Source organism: Lolium perenne, chromosome 5, assembly GCF_019359855.2.
Source record: "Lolium perenne isolate Kyuss_39 chromosome 5, Kyuss_2.0, whole genome shotgun sequence".
Classification (NCBI taxonomy): domain Eukaryota; kingdom Viridiplantae; phylum Streptophyta; class Magnoliopsida; order Poales; family Poaceae; genus Lolium; species Lolium perenne.
In genome coordinates, this window is record NC_067248.2 from 244497050 (window position 1) to 244511668 (window position 14619).

Consider the following 14619-nt stretch of genomic DNA (forward strand, 5'->3'; position numbering starts at 1 on the left):
ATTTTGTCGCTTCGGCTGTGTAGAAATGACAAGCTTTTAGTGATAAAAAATTGTTCTTCTTTACATGTTATCTACCGGTGGGCTTTGCTCCGTTCATGATTGTCTCTTCAATATATGAAGAATCGCGATGTCTTTACGGAAGTTTCTACACGGTTAGAGGATACGTTGAGGGACTTTATTACCCTACATGGATGGCGGCATAGTCTTCGGATTGCTCCTCCTCCCTTCTAGCCGGCGTTTCTGGCCTTTTGGTCATGTGTAACAAATTTTTGTACTCTTGTTTGGTTGTGTGCATCCTAACTATGGAGAGATCGGATGTACTATATATTTAACTTTGTAAGTAATAAAGCGTGTCCTTTACAAAAAAAAAAAGTTAATTGTCCACCCTTCCGCAACCGCCTCAAGTCTGACCGTTGCACCGCCAACATCGCAGTTGTCTTTCCGAAAAAAAAAACATCGTAGCTACGGGCCGCGCCGTGACAGCAACCAACAGAGCAAACGCGATCGACGTATGTCTGTCTGTATACATGTATCTTTCGGTGTTTGCCGGTAAGTGGCATCATTCGGTACTATGAATAGCAACGCCCGCGCCAATACGATCTCGGCATTCGTACGAGGTCGTTAGTGAGAGCTGCATCTCTCGGGTGCTGTGCATGCCAGCGACGACACACCAAAACATGTCTTGTCTAGAATTTGCTACTTCTCACCATCTACATCATTATCTTATATCGATTCAAATATGCGTATGTCATGCCGAGGAGCTCTTTTATGGTGATTAACGTGAAACATAGGATCCGTCCGGTTCCGTTGAGTTCAAATTTTCGTAACCGTTGATTAAAGCAACCCTTTAACATTTGTTTAATGTGTATAATGCTTCGATGACCAGCAAGCTATATATGCCAGTCAAGTCGATCACTCCCACGCGACGAAATGAAAAAAAAAGAATCCTTCCCAAGTTAGGGCATCGCTGCCGCCCTCTGCGTCTGGTCGTGGACACGAAATTGACCTCGTTGCCATGGCCCGACACATTTTGTGCGTCCATGCCGGTATTTGTTTTTCAACCAAATTCACCAAAAAAAAAGTCAATACATGAGCCGAAGTGGCTATACAAACAACGAAAATAGTGGCTCGTAACATGGTTAATTTAGTCAATCACAAACTGCAAATAAAGAGTATGCAGCTAATCAAGTTGCAAAAGGGGCGCAAGTATGAATAAAATGAAGCAAAGTAGGGTAGATGTGGGCAATGATGTGTCACGTTTGTGCATGATGCTCGCTTCTTCTCGAACCAAGCCCTTTAATCACGATCCATGATGATCAAGTCGGCCAACATGATCTATGGCATGTTTGGTGAGGTCGATGAAAGTGGTGGCAGTGGCATCCTTCTCCCAGCACCGCTCCTCTAGTCCCTCTTGGATAGGGCCTGTTATGTCTCGTTCAGCAGTGTCTTCAAGATCTCTCCCAACGTGAGGGATGACACATCAAGCTTCAGATCGGTTTTGGTGGACTTGTGACCCCTTGGTCGAGATGGAAGGGAATTATGACCTGGGGCTTTGTCTTCGTCATCAATGGTACTCCCACACCGGCTCCGCCATTCTGAATGTTGATCATGTAGGTCGCATAACCTAGCTTCCACTAAGGAGTGTTCTTGACCGCAAGCCAACACTGGACCATGTGGTAGCCCTTGCCCCACGATACATTGAAGAACTCCAAAGCTTGGGAACCTGCACGTACAAATGTTAGACCTAGGTGACATGACAAGGCGTTTACATTGCCCGGACGATGCTGGTTGTGCACTTACATCGACAATGCCGAGGATGCTCACTTTGCGTGAAAAAAACATGATCGACCGTCGCGCAAAACTTGTGTCTCTTGTTGGACGTACACCCACCTCTTTTGGAGAGTTCATTACGGATACTATAAACCTGGAACTGAGCTAGTTTCTGACGTTCATGGAATTCTCGGGTGACCTTCCTCTAATACGCTTGACCTTTTTACCCGGTAGCACATATAGGATTGATACGTCTCCGACGTATCGATAATTTCTTATGTTCCATGCCACATTATTGATGATATCTACATGTTATATGCACATTTTATGTCATATTTATGCGTTTTCTGGAACTAACCTATTAACAAGATGCCGAAGTGCCAGTTCCTGTTTTCTGCTGTTTTTGGTTTCAGAAATCCTAGTAACGAAATATTCTCGGAATCGGACGAAATCAACGCCCAGGTTCCTATTTTGCCCGGAAGCATCCAGAACACACGAGAACCGCCAGAGATGGGGCACAGGCCCACCAAACCCTAGGCCGGCGCGGCCAGGGGGGGCCCGCGCCCCCCTATAGTGTGGCCACCCTGTCAGCCCTCCTGCGCCGCCTCTTCGCCTATTTAAAGCCTCCGTCGCGAAAACCCTGATACGTTCGACGAAACCAGAGAAAAACCTTCCAGAGCCGCCGCCATCGCGAAGCCAAGATCTGGGGGACAGGAGTCTCTGTTCCGGCACGCCGCCGGGACGGGGAAGTGCCCCCGGAAGGCTTCTCCATCGACACCGCTGCCATCTCCACCGCCATCTTCATCACCGCTGCTACTCCCATGAGGAGGGAGTAGTTCTCCATCGAGGCTCGGGGCTGTACCGGTAGCTATGTGGTTAATCTCTCTCCTATGTACTTCAATACAATGATCTCATGAGCTGCTTTACATGATTGAGATCCATATGATGAGCTTTGTATCGCTACTAGTTGTGTGCTACTCATGTGATGTTATTAAAGTAGTCTATTCCTCCTGCATGGTGTAAAGGTGACTAGTGTGTGCACCATGTGGTTCTTGTCGTAGGCTATGATCATGATCTCTTGTAGATTGTGGAGTTAATTATCATTATGATAGTATTGATGTGATCTATTCCTCCTTCATAGTGTAATGTGGACAGTGTGTGCACTATGTTAGTTCTTGGTTTATTTTGCAATGATCTATTATGCTCTAAGGTTATTTAAATATGAACATTGAATTGTGGAGCTTGTTAACTCCGGCATTGAGGGTTCGTGTAACCCTACGCAATGTGTTCATCATCCAACAAAAGAGTGTATGTAGCACATATGAGAAAGAGTTATTTATTATGTGATCAATGTTGAGAGTGTCCACTAGTGAAAGTCTGATCCCTAGGCCTTGTTCCTAAATACTGCTATCGCTGCTTGTTTACTGTTTACTGTGTTACTACTGCTGCGTTACTACTGCTTGTTTACTATCCTGGGCAAAGCACTTTTCTGGTGCCGTTGCTACTTATTCATACCACATGTATTTCACTATCTCTTCGCCGAACTAGTGCACCTATTTGGTGTGTTGGGGACACAAGAGACTTCTTGCTTTGTGGTTGCAGGGTTGCATGAGAGGGATATCTTTGACCTCTTCCTCCCTGAGTTCGATAAACCTTGGGTGATCCACTTAAGGGAAAACTTGCTGCTGTTCTACAAACCTCTGCTCTTGGAGGCCCAACACTGTCTACAGGAAAAGGAGGGGGCGTAGACATCAAGCTATTTTCTGGCGCCGTTGCCGGGGAGGAAAGGTAAAAGGTACTCACACTCCGGATCTCGGCTACTAAGCTATTTTCCGGCGCCGTAAGTACTCGAAGCTATTTCCTTTAGATCCTGCAATTGCATCTTTTTGTTTCTTGTTTACACTAGTTAGGCATAATGGAAAACAATAAAAATATGAGAGATCTATATGAACTTTATCTTGAACTAGGACATGATGTGTTTGAAGAGAGAATTAAAAAACCCATGGAACTTTATATGCATGCTAATGGGGATGTTATTACTATGAATGCTTTGAACACTATTGTTGCTAATGCTATGGAAAATTCTAAGCTTGGGGAAGCTGGTTTTGATGAGCTTGATCTTTTTAGTCCCCCAAGAATTGAGGAGGAAATTTACTTTGATGATACTTTGCCTCCTATTTATGATAATTATAATGATAGTAGTCTTTTGTTACCACCTGTTATGGAGGATAAATTTGATTATGATTACAATATGCCTCCTATATTTGATGATGAGAATAATAATGATAGCTACTTTGTTGAATTTGCTCCCACTACAACTAATAAAATTGATTATGCTTATGTGGAGAGTAATAATTTTATGCATGTGACTCATGATAAGAATGCTTTATGTGATAGTTATATTGTTGAGTTTGCTCATGATACTACTGAAAGTTATTATGAGAGAGGAAAATATGGTTGTAGAAATTTTCATGTTACTAAAACACCTCTCTATGTGCTGAAATTTTTGAAGCTACACTTGTTTTATCTTCCTATGCTTGTTACTTTGCTCTTCATGAACTTGTTTATTTACAAGATTCCTATGCATAGGAAGCATGTTAGACTTAAATGTGTTTTGAATTTGCCTCTTGATGCTCTCTTTTGCTTCAAATACTATTTCTTGCGAGTGCATCATTAAAACTGCTGAGCCCATCTTAATGGCTATAAAGAAAGAACTTCTTGGGAGATAACCCATGTGTTATTTTGCTACAGTACTTTGTTTTTATTTTGTGTCTTGGAAGTTTTTTACTACTGTAGCAACCTCTCCTTATCTTAGTTTAGTGTTTTGTTGTGCCAAGTAAAGTCTTTGATAGCAAGGTTGATACTAGATTTGGATTACTGCGCAGTTTCAGATTTCTTTGCTGTCACGAATCTGGGCTAAATTCTCTGTAGGTAACTCAGAAAATTAAGCCAATTTACGTGAGTGATCCTCAGATATGTACGCAACTTTCATTCAATTTGAGCATTTTCATTTGAGCAAGTCTGGTGCCCTTTTAAAATTCGTCTTTACGGACTGTTCTGTTTTGACAGATTCTGCCTTTTATTTCGCATCACCTCTTTTGCTATGTGGGATGGATATTTCGATTCCATTGACTTCCAGTAGCTTTGTGCAATGTCCAGAAGTGTTAAGAATGATTGTGTCACCTCTGAACATGTTAATTTTTATTGTGCACTAACCCTCTAATGAGTTGTTCTAAGTTTGGTGTGGAGGAAGTTTTCAAGGATCAAGAGAGGAGTATGATGCAACATGATCAAGGAGAGTGAAAGCTCTAAGCTTGGGGATGCCCCGGTGGTTCACCCCTGCATATATCAAGAAGACTCAAGCGTCTAAGCTTGGGGATGCCCAAGGCATCCCCTTCTTCATCGACAACATTATCAGGTTCCTCCCCTGAAACTATATTTTTATTCCATCACATCTTATGTGCTTTTCTTGGAGCGTCGGTTTGTTTTTGTTTTTGTTTTGTTTGAATAAAATGGATCGTAGCATGCACTGTATGGGAGAGAGACACGCTCCGCTGTAGCATATGGACAAGTATGTCCTTAGGCTCTACTCATAGTATTCATGGCGAAGTTTCTTCTTCGTTAAATTGTTATATGGTTGGAATTGGAAAATAATACATGTAGTAAATTGCTATAATGTCTTGGGTAATGTGATACTTGGCAATTGTTGTGCTCATGTTTAAGCTCTTGCATCATATACTTTGCACCCATTAATGAAGAAATACATAGAGCATGCTAAAATTTGGTTTGCATATTTGGTCTCTCTAAAGTCTAGATAATTTCTAGTATTGAGTTTGAACAACAAGGAAGACGGTGTAGATTCTTATAATGTTTACAATATGTCTTTTATGTGAGTTTTGCTGCACCGGTTCATCCTTGTGTTTGTTTCAAATAGCCTTGCTAGCCTAAACCTTGTATCGAGAGGGAATACTTCTCATGCATCCAAAATCCTTGAGCCAACCACTATGCCATTTGTGTCCACCATACCTACCTACTACATGGTATTTCTCTGCCATTCCAAAGTAAATTGCTTGAGTGCTACCTTTAAAATTCCATCATTCACCTTTACAATATATAGCTCATGGGACAAATAGCTTAAAAACTATTGTGGTATTGAATATGTACTTATGCACTTTATCTCTTATTAAGTTGCTCGTTGTGCGATAACTATGTTTCTGGGGACGCCATCAACTATTCTTTGTTGAATATCATGTGAGTTGCTATGCATGTTCGTCTTGTCTGAAGTAAGAGAGATCTACCACCTTATGGTTAAGGTTAAGCATGCATATTGTTAGAGAAGAACATTGGGCCGCTAACTAAAGCCATGATCCATGGTGGAAGTTTCAGTTTTGGACATATATCCTCAATCTCATATGAGAAAATTATTAATTGTTGTTACATGCTTATGCATAAAAGAGGAGTCAATTATCTGTTGTCTATGTTGTCCCGGTATGGATGTCTAAGTTGAGAATAATCAATAGCCCGGACGATGCTGGTTGTGCACTTACATCGACAATGCCGAGGATGCTCACTTTGCGTGAAAAAACATGATCGACCGTCGCGCAAAACTTGTGTCTCTTGTTGGACGTACACCCACCTCTTTTGGAGAGTTCATTACGGATACTATAAACCTGGAACTGAGCTAGTTTCTGACGTTCATGGAATTCTCGGGTGACCTTCCTCTAATACGCTTGACCTTTTTACCCGGTAGCACATATAGGATTGATACGTCTCCGACGTATCGATAATTTCTTATGTTCCATGCCACATTATTGATGATATCTACATGTTATATGCACATTTTATGTCATATTTATGCGTTTTCTGGAACTAACCTATTAACAAGATGCCGAAGTGCCAGTTCCTGTTTTCTGCTGTTTTTGGTTTCAGAAATCCTAGTAACGAAATATTCTCGGAATCGGACGAAATCAACGCCCAGGTTCCTATTTTGCCCGGAAGCATCCAGAACACACGAGAACCGCCAGAGAGGGGGCACAGGCCCACCAAACCCTAGGCCGGCGCGGCCAGGGGGGCCCGCGCCCCCCTATAGTGTGGCCACCCTGTCAGCCCTCCTGCGCCGCCTCTTCGCCTATTTAAAGCCTCCGTCGCGAAAACCCTGATACGTTCGACGAAACCAGAGAAAAACCTTCCAGAGTCGCCGCCATCGCGAAGCCAAGATCTGGGGGACAGGAGTCTCTGTTCCGGCACGCCGCCGGGACAGGGAAGTGGCCCCGGAAGGCTTCTCCATCGACACCGCTGCCATCTCCACCGCCATCTTCATCACCGCTGCTGCTCCCATGAGGAGGGAGTAGTTCTCCATCGAGGCTCGGGGCTGTACTGGTAGCTATGTGGTTAATCTCTCTCCTATGTACTTCAATACAATGATCTCATGAGCTGCTTTACATGATTGAGATCCATATGATGAGCTTTGTATCGCTACTAGTTGTGTGCTACTCATGTGATGTTATTAAAGTAGTCTATTCCTCCTGCATGGTGTAAAGGTGACTAGTGTGTGCACCATGTGGTTCTTGTCGTAGGCTATGATCATGATCTCTTGTAGATTGTGGAGTTAATTATCATTATGATAGTATTGATGTGATCTATTCCTCCTTCATAGTGTAATGTGGACAGTGTGTGCACTATGTTAGTTCTTGGTTTATTTTGCAATGATCTATTATGCTCTAAGGTTATTTAAATATGAACATTGAATTGTGGAGCTTGTTAACTCCGGCATTGAGGGTTCGTGTAACCCTACGCAATGTGTTCATCATCCAACAAAAGAGTGTATGTAGCACATATGAGAAAGAGTTATTTATTATGTGATCAATGTTGAGAGTGTCCACTAGTGAAAGTCTGATCCCTAGGCCTTGTTCCTAAATACTGCTATCGCTGCTTGTTTACTGTTTTACTGTGTTACTACTGCTGCGTTACTACTGCTTGTTTACTGTCCTGGGCAAAGCACTTTTCTGGTGCCGTTGCTACTTATTCATACCACCTGTATTTCACTATCTCTTCGCCGAACTAGTGCACCTATTTGGTGTGTTGGGGACACAAGAGACTTCTTGCTTTGTGGTTGCAGGGTTGCATGAGAGGGATATCTTTGACCTCTTCCTCCCTGAGTTCGATAAACCTTGGGTGATCCACTTAAGTGAAAACTTGCTGCTGTTCTACAAACCTCTGCTCTTGGAGGCCCAACACTGTCTACAGGAAAAGGAGGGGGCGTAGACATCAAGGATCTTGGGTAATGGACAACCAAGAAGGACAGAGCCACAAGGTCCTCTTGGTTTCTATAGATGGTGGTCTTTTGGCTCGTGCCCTTCATCTTTCCATCGCTGATGTCCTCGGCTTTGGCCTCGGCCTCACCCACTTGGAAGTCCTCGCCACCATCAAGCATGAGAGTGTATTGGTCCATTGGTTGGGCAAATTGGGAAAACAATGGATCCCCATCAATGCCGTACCCTTGGGGTCTGTTTTTTGGTCCCAAGGCTATCTACCGGGATAAAGCCACCGCCATGGATCATAACTTCAATGCAGATCTCTCGTGCTCAGCGTAGTATGCATGCAGATCAATGGGCATTATAGGACTATAGCACATGATAAGGGACACGAGGTCGTGCGACATACCGGGTCGATGTGCATCGTGAGAGGTTGTTGCATTTCCTCGAACAGGTTGCAGGGCACAAGGATGTTCTCCGGCGGGATCTCCCGAGTCTTCCACATGAGGTTGGCTCCCGGATACCGCTCGCCGTGCGGTTCAGGTCCAGATGAGGGGACCTGAGGACACCCTTGTTGTACGGGACATCCGATGTTGACGACTGCGAGCCGGCGTGACGGGAGAGCGGCGCCTGGACCTGCATTGCGGGACATGGCACATCCATCGACAAAAGTGATGGTCGTTGTTGTAGAGGTGGTTGTGAGGCCTGGGAATTTACATATATCGCAGACGTGGCGTGGGCATGGTCGTCGATTGCCTCCCGCTTCATCATGGGCATGGCCTCAACGATGGAAGGCGATAGCCCGAGCTAGGCGTTGGCCTGCATCTCCACAACCAGCTTAGCGGCCGCCCTCGCGGCAACTTAGGCAACTTATTGGGCTCTCTTCGCCTGCACAACGGGACACCATTCCTTGTTTTTCTTGGTGTGTATCGCCGTCTCCTCCGCCACCTGATCCTTCATTGACTACTTCTCCTTTGCCCCGCGGCCGGCGGCAGCGTCCCGCTTTGGGGTGGGTTGTGGGACGGCTGAGGCGCTACATTGAGCGGCTTGGTCGACATCCTAGGGCTTAAGTCGACAAAATATGATTTTTTTTATGGCTGAGTGGGATTGGCTTCTATGCCACTTGCGGACGAGCCATGTATGTATAGAAGATGAACTGCAAGCGAGCGTGCCTGAACTCGTTTGTTGTCCGTGCCTACTCATTTCGTGCCCAGACAAAAAAAACAGACGTTTTTATCGGTTATGTCGTCGTGCCACTGGACATGGATTCTACCTAAACCTGGAGCACATCCACATGTCGCAATTGTTACCCTGGTACGAGCTACTACATGACAGTAAGGCTCTCGTTTATTTCTCTCGTATTTTCTCTCCAATGCGTATGGGATCGGAAAAGATTTGGTGAACATCCAATCCCCTCACTTCTACTCAAATACTCTTCCCCAAAAATACACTAGTACGATGAAGAGTTTTTAATCTAGGCAAAAAAGTGGGAATGAAAAGGGATATCTCGAAATTATTTTATTCAAACCCGAAGAAGTAAACAAACAGGTGCGGATTTTTTGCGAGATTCAAAATACTCTCCTCCAATCCCCACAAATAGACTAGAAGTAAACAAGGTCTAGTTGCGGTTGGCGGCAAGCTGGGGTGATGCATGAGGCTGAGCGGCGTGCCGGTGCCGGAGACAGCGGCACGCATGGCGTGGGAGCCGAACGGAGGAGGCGTACGTCGTCACACGGGTGAATAGGGTCGGCTGGCAGCAAACACGTGCGGGATCGATCGACCCGCAAAGGAAATCACTGCAATCAGGACGAGGGAATTTATCTGGGAGCACGTGAAATCCTGGCCCTCTACCCCTGCTGCCAGACGAGACGAGACGAGGTGAAATTCCCTGGCAAGCATGCAGCCAGCATTCTCCCGTCCTCCCCCGTGTTGGCGTAAAGAGAGCAGGCAGGGGGCAGGGGACAGCTTTACCCCTCGTCTCGGGAACGGCATTCAATCCCGCCCTGTACTTTGCCCCCAGGGAGGTTTCAGCAGAGCAGAGTGTGATAGATTGATTAACTTGGCGTTACGTGAATTACATTACTGTGTGCCAGCACCACGGTTTCAGCACACTGCTGATAGTATCGGTTAACTTGGCGCTACGCGAATTACTGCGGTTTTGGCCGGCCTACCCTGCATTTGGTGTTTTGGGGTACCACATGCTTGCGTCACCGGCCTACATCAGTCGCCCCGTGATTTTGGTGCTAGGTGCAGCTAGCTTGGATCAAATGTGATTTTTGTTGAGAGGGAATTCTTTTCTAGATATTATTAAGTACATCTAAATTTAAACATACTTGCGATATTTTTTTATGGACAGTGATAGTAGTATTTCATTGGAAATTTTTTTTTTTTGAAAGAAAGCCATCCTATATACCATGAATGGGAATTAAGAGCATTTCTAAGGGCAGCTCTTATTTGGTATCCGTCGCGGACATGATTTAGGGTCAATTTGACTATTGTTCGCGGGGACACGGCGCCCCCTAAAATCTGTGTAGGCACCAAATTTGATCTATTTTTTATGTTTCTGCACATTCTTGTCTATTTCTTCCTCATTTTCCTAAACAAACACATAAATAAATTACATAAAAACCCTTCGACATTACATGTTTGATATACATAGATTTCACTCTAACTTAAATTATAAATTTCAAAATCCAAATAATTTAATGTTCACCCAATTAAATGCATGAGTCTATTGGTTTCCTCTGTGGTTCCACATACGCTCAACCAAATCAACGTGGAGTTTTTCATGAGTACCTTAGGGCAACCGGAGGTATGCTTCAACCTTCTGTCGTGCATGCACATGCACAATCAAAGGCCCCTCTTCATAAATTGCCTTTTAGCTAAACTTCTTTGGCGCTTGGTTAATTTCACGTACGATCTTCCACCTCCAACCAATATTACGAATATGTGCGATAATTGGTTAAATGGAGTTGATAGACAATCTAAGGCATTCATCCTTATTGGTGTTTCTGCCTTATGTTGGTCTATATGGAGGGCGAGGAATGATATTATTTTTAACAAAAAACAATCTTTTCACTTTTTGCAGGTTATCCATATGGTGTCACATTGGGTTCAGCTGTGGGCTCTGCTGTTACCGGAGGAGCAGTGGGATGCTATGGCTTCTGGATGCACACGGCTCCAGATGGTCGCTCAGGATATCTTGTGCCAGACTGGCTGGCGGCATAATAGGCGGCTACGTTGATGTGTAGTCATAGTTTGTTTTATTTCTTTCGCTGGTTGATTCTTGTATCAATTCTCGGCGATGCATGAAATGTTTTAAACTTTGTACTCGTAACTTTTTAATAAAAGACCGTGTGCATCATCATGATGCAGAAGCCGGGGTTTTAATCCCCATTTCGAAAAAACAATCAAAGGCCCCTAAAGGTCCCACCCTTCAAATTGTTGAGCCTCCCCACCCTCCACAATCATGCCGTGCATGGTGTCATAAGCAGTCATCACTTCCCACATTATCTTCAAACTCCATGTTCCTGCAGGGTGCTGAATAATAGCCCAACGAGCTTGCATGCCACCAAATGTCCATTCTACATCCTTCCTACAAGCTTCCTTCTCTCTTGCATAACAAGCTTCTATCTCATTCCAGGGTTCGGAGATTGTCTTCACAAATGTAGACCATGGAGGTTAAATAACATCTGCAAGGTAGTGCCCCTTTGTGTAGTCATGGTTGTTGACATGAATGTTGCATCCGGTAGTGCATGGCCTTCAACAACCCTAGAGAAGAGCACATTAACATCATTGTGAGAACTTTCCATGCCGAAGAAAGAATGCGAATACACGGATCTTAAGATGCTACTACTTCAAGAATGATTGTGGAACCATCAACATGCAAGCTTCAAGAATGACATGTGAATTCGCCCATCTGAATATTCTCATCCACATGATCACCGACAACTCCATATGCAAGCTTCTGAACTACAACAATGCATTTTCTGATTGGATGAAACCCCAAGCTTATCGGTGCCACCTCTCTTCGTTTTGATGTAGTTGTCATAGGATCTCACTCCCTCCAATATACGATTGAACACAAACCTTAAAATGCTTAAGCGTCCACAGAACTTAGTTGCGGTATAGAGAGTGCTCGCTGGATTGGAGTAGTCATTGGAGAGTTGAACATGATCGACAGTTATGTCGTTGTTCAAGGTTGCATGGACTTGGATAGATCATCTAAACTTTCTTATGGAACACTACTGGTTATCATACAAAACAAGAGCATCCGCGGGCAACATGTATTCATCATCATCGGAAGAGTCATCCAAAGACATGCCAAAGCATTCATTGAACAAAAGATTCAAGTTGGTATGCCATTAATCTATGACAAAACCATTGAAAGGGAAATAACCATTTATCGGATATAGTTTGCGACTTTTTCTACCTAAACTAGTGGTTAGGTAAAATAGTTGAACTCAATGTTGGTGGAGAGAACATCAGCGGAGCTTGATACGTCTCCAACGTATCTATAATTTCTGATGTTCCATGCTTGTTTCATGACAATACCTACATGTTTTGTTCACACTTTATATCGTTTTGATGCGTTTTCCGGAACTAACCTATTGACAAGATGCCGAAGTGCCAGTTCCTGTTTTCTGCTGTTTTTGGTTTCAGAAATCCTAGTAAGGAAATATTCTCGGAATTGGACGAAATCAACGCCCAGTATCTTATTTTTCCACGAAGCTTCCAGAACACCGGAGAGAGACCAGAGGGGAGCCAGGGGGCCCCACACGCCAGGGCGGCGCGACCAAGGGGTGGGGCGCGCCCCCCTATTGTGTGGCCCCACCAGGGCCCCTCCGAGGCTGCCCTTCCGCCTACTTAAGGACTCCGTCGTGAAAACCCTAAAGGAATAAGCCACGAGACGAGAAAAGTTACGCAGCCGCCGCCATCGCGAAGCCAAGATTCGGGGGACAGAAGTCTCTGTTCCGGCACGCCGCCGGGACGGGGAATTGCCCCCGGAGACATCTCCATCGACACCACCGCCATCTTCATCGCCATCGCTGTCTCCCATGATGAGGAGGGAGTAGTTTTCCCCCGAGGCTAAGGGCTGTACTGGTAGCTATGTGGTTCATCTCTCTCTCCCATGTGATCTTTATGTGATCGTGAGCTTTGTATCACTATTAATCTATGTGCTACTCTAGTGATGTTATTAAAGTAGTCTATTCCTCCTTCATGATGTAATGTGGACAGTGTGTGCATCATGTAGTACTTGGCGTAGGTTATGATCGTGATCTCTTGTAGATTGTGAAGTTAACTATTACTATGCACTCTAGAGTTACTTTATATGAACTCCGGAATTACTCTCTATGGTGTGACAGTGACAGTGTTTGCATCTTGTGTGATTCCTTTATGACGTTGTGGAGCTTGTTTACTCCGGCTTGAGGGTGCTCTCGTAGCCCTACACAATGAATGGTGTTTGTTATCCAACAATAGAGTCTTTGAAAGTAGCATAAGAGAAGAGAACTTATTTATTTATGTGATCGTTGTTGAGAGTGTCCACTAGTGAAAGTATGATCCCTACGCCTTGTTTCCAAACATCGAATCTCCGTTTATTTACTGTTCTGTTGCATGTTTACTCGCTGCCATATTTTATTCAGATTGCTATTACCAGTCATATACATCCATACTACTTGTATTTCACTATCTCTTCGCTGAACTAGTGCACCTATACATCTGACAAGTGTATTAGGTGTGTTGGGGACACAAGAGACTTCTTGTATCGTGATTGCAGGGTTGCTTGAGAGGGATATCTTTGACCTCTACCTCCCTGAGTTCGATAAACCTTGGGTGATTCACTTAAGGGAAACTTGCTGCTGTTCTACAAACCTCTGCTCTTGGAGGCCCAACACTGTCTATAGGAATAGAAGCGTGCGTAGACATCAGAGCTTCAGGCGTTTGAGCCAACTGAGGGTCCATCCGACGAGGGCAGGGTAGAGATCTGGTGACATCACCGGATCTTGGGGGAGGGCGAGATCGACGCTACGATGGCAGGAAAGGGGCGCAAAGGGTGAGGTCGCGACGGTTGGGGAGATCTGTCGGGCCAAAAACATGCGGATCGAAGGTGGCGGTGAGGTGCGATCTTTTTTTCTCGGCAACATCACAACACGGGGATGGCGAGGGAGAAACTGTGGACCCAGACCTACGCGATCGGGGATTAGGGGTTAATGGTGGAGAGGAGGAACTGAAGGTGGGAGGCTGACGTGTGGGACCCTGGCGAACAAAGCCAGGCAGTGGACACGGTCTGCCAGCCCCTATTCCCACCACGTAGAATATATAGTGATATGGGGTGGCCCGATCTTCTCAGTAAGCAACGGTGGTGATGATGATCACGGGAGGAACACAGCGGAGTTAACTTGATGACGAAGTGGATAATAACTTGTATGATGCAACGAGATCTCTCGATTGGTCCTTGTCGCCAATGCAACAGCTCTCAACCCTGCAAGATATTCGCAACTCAACACACTTACGCACGTAGCCGCCGACCACGAAGCGGTAAGTTGCAACCGTCTAATTCCCAATGGAACAACAGATCACACAAGACTTTCAG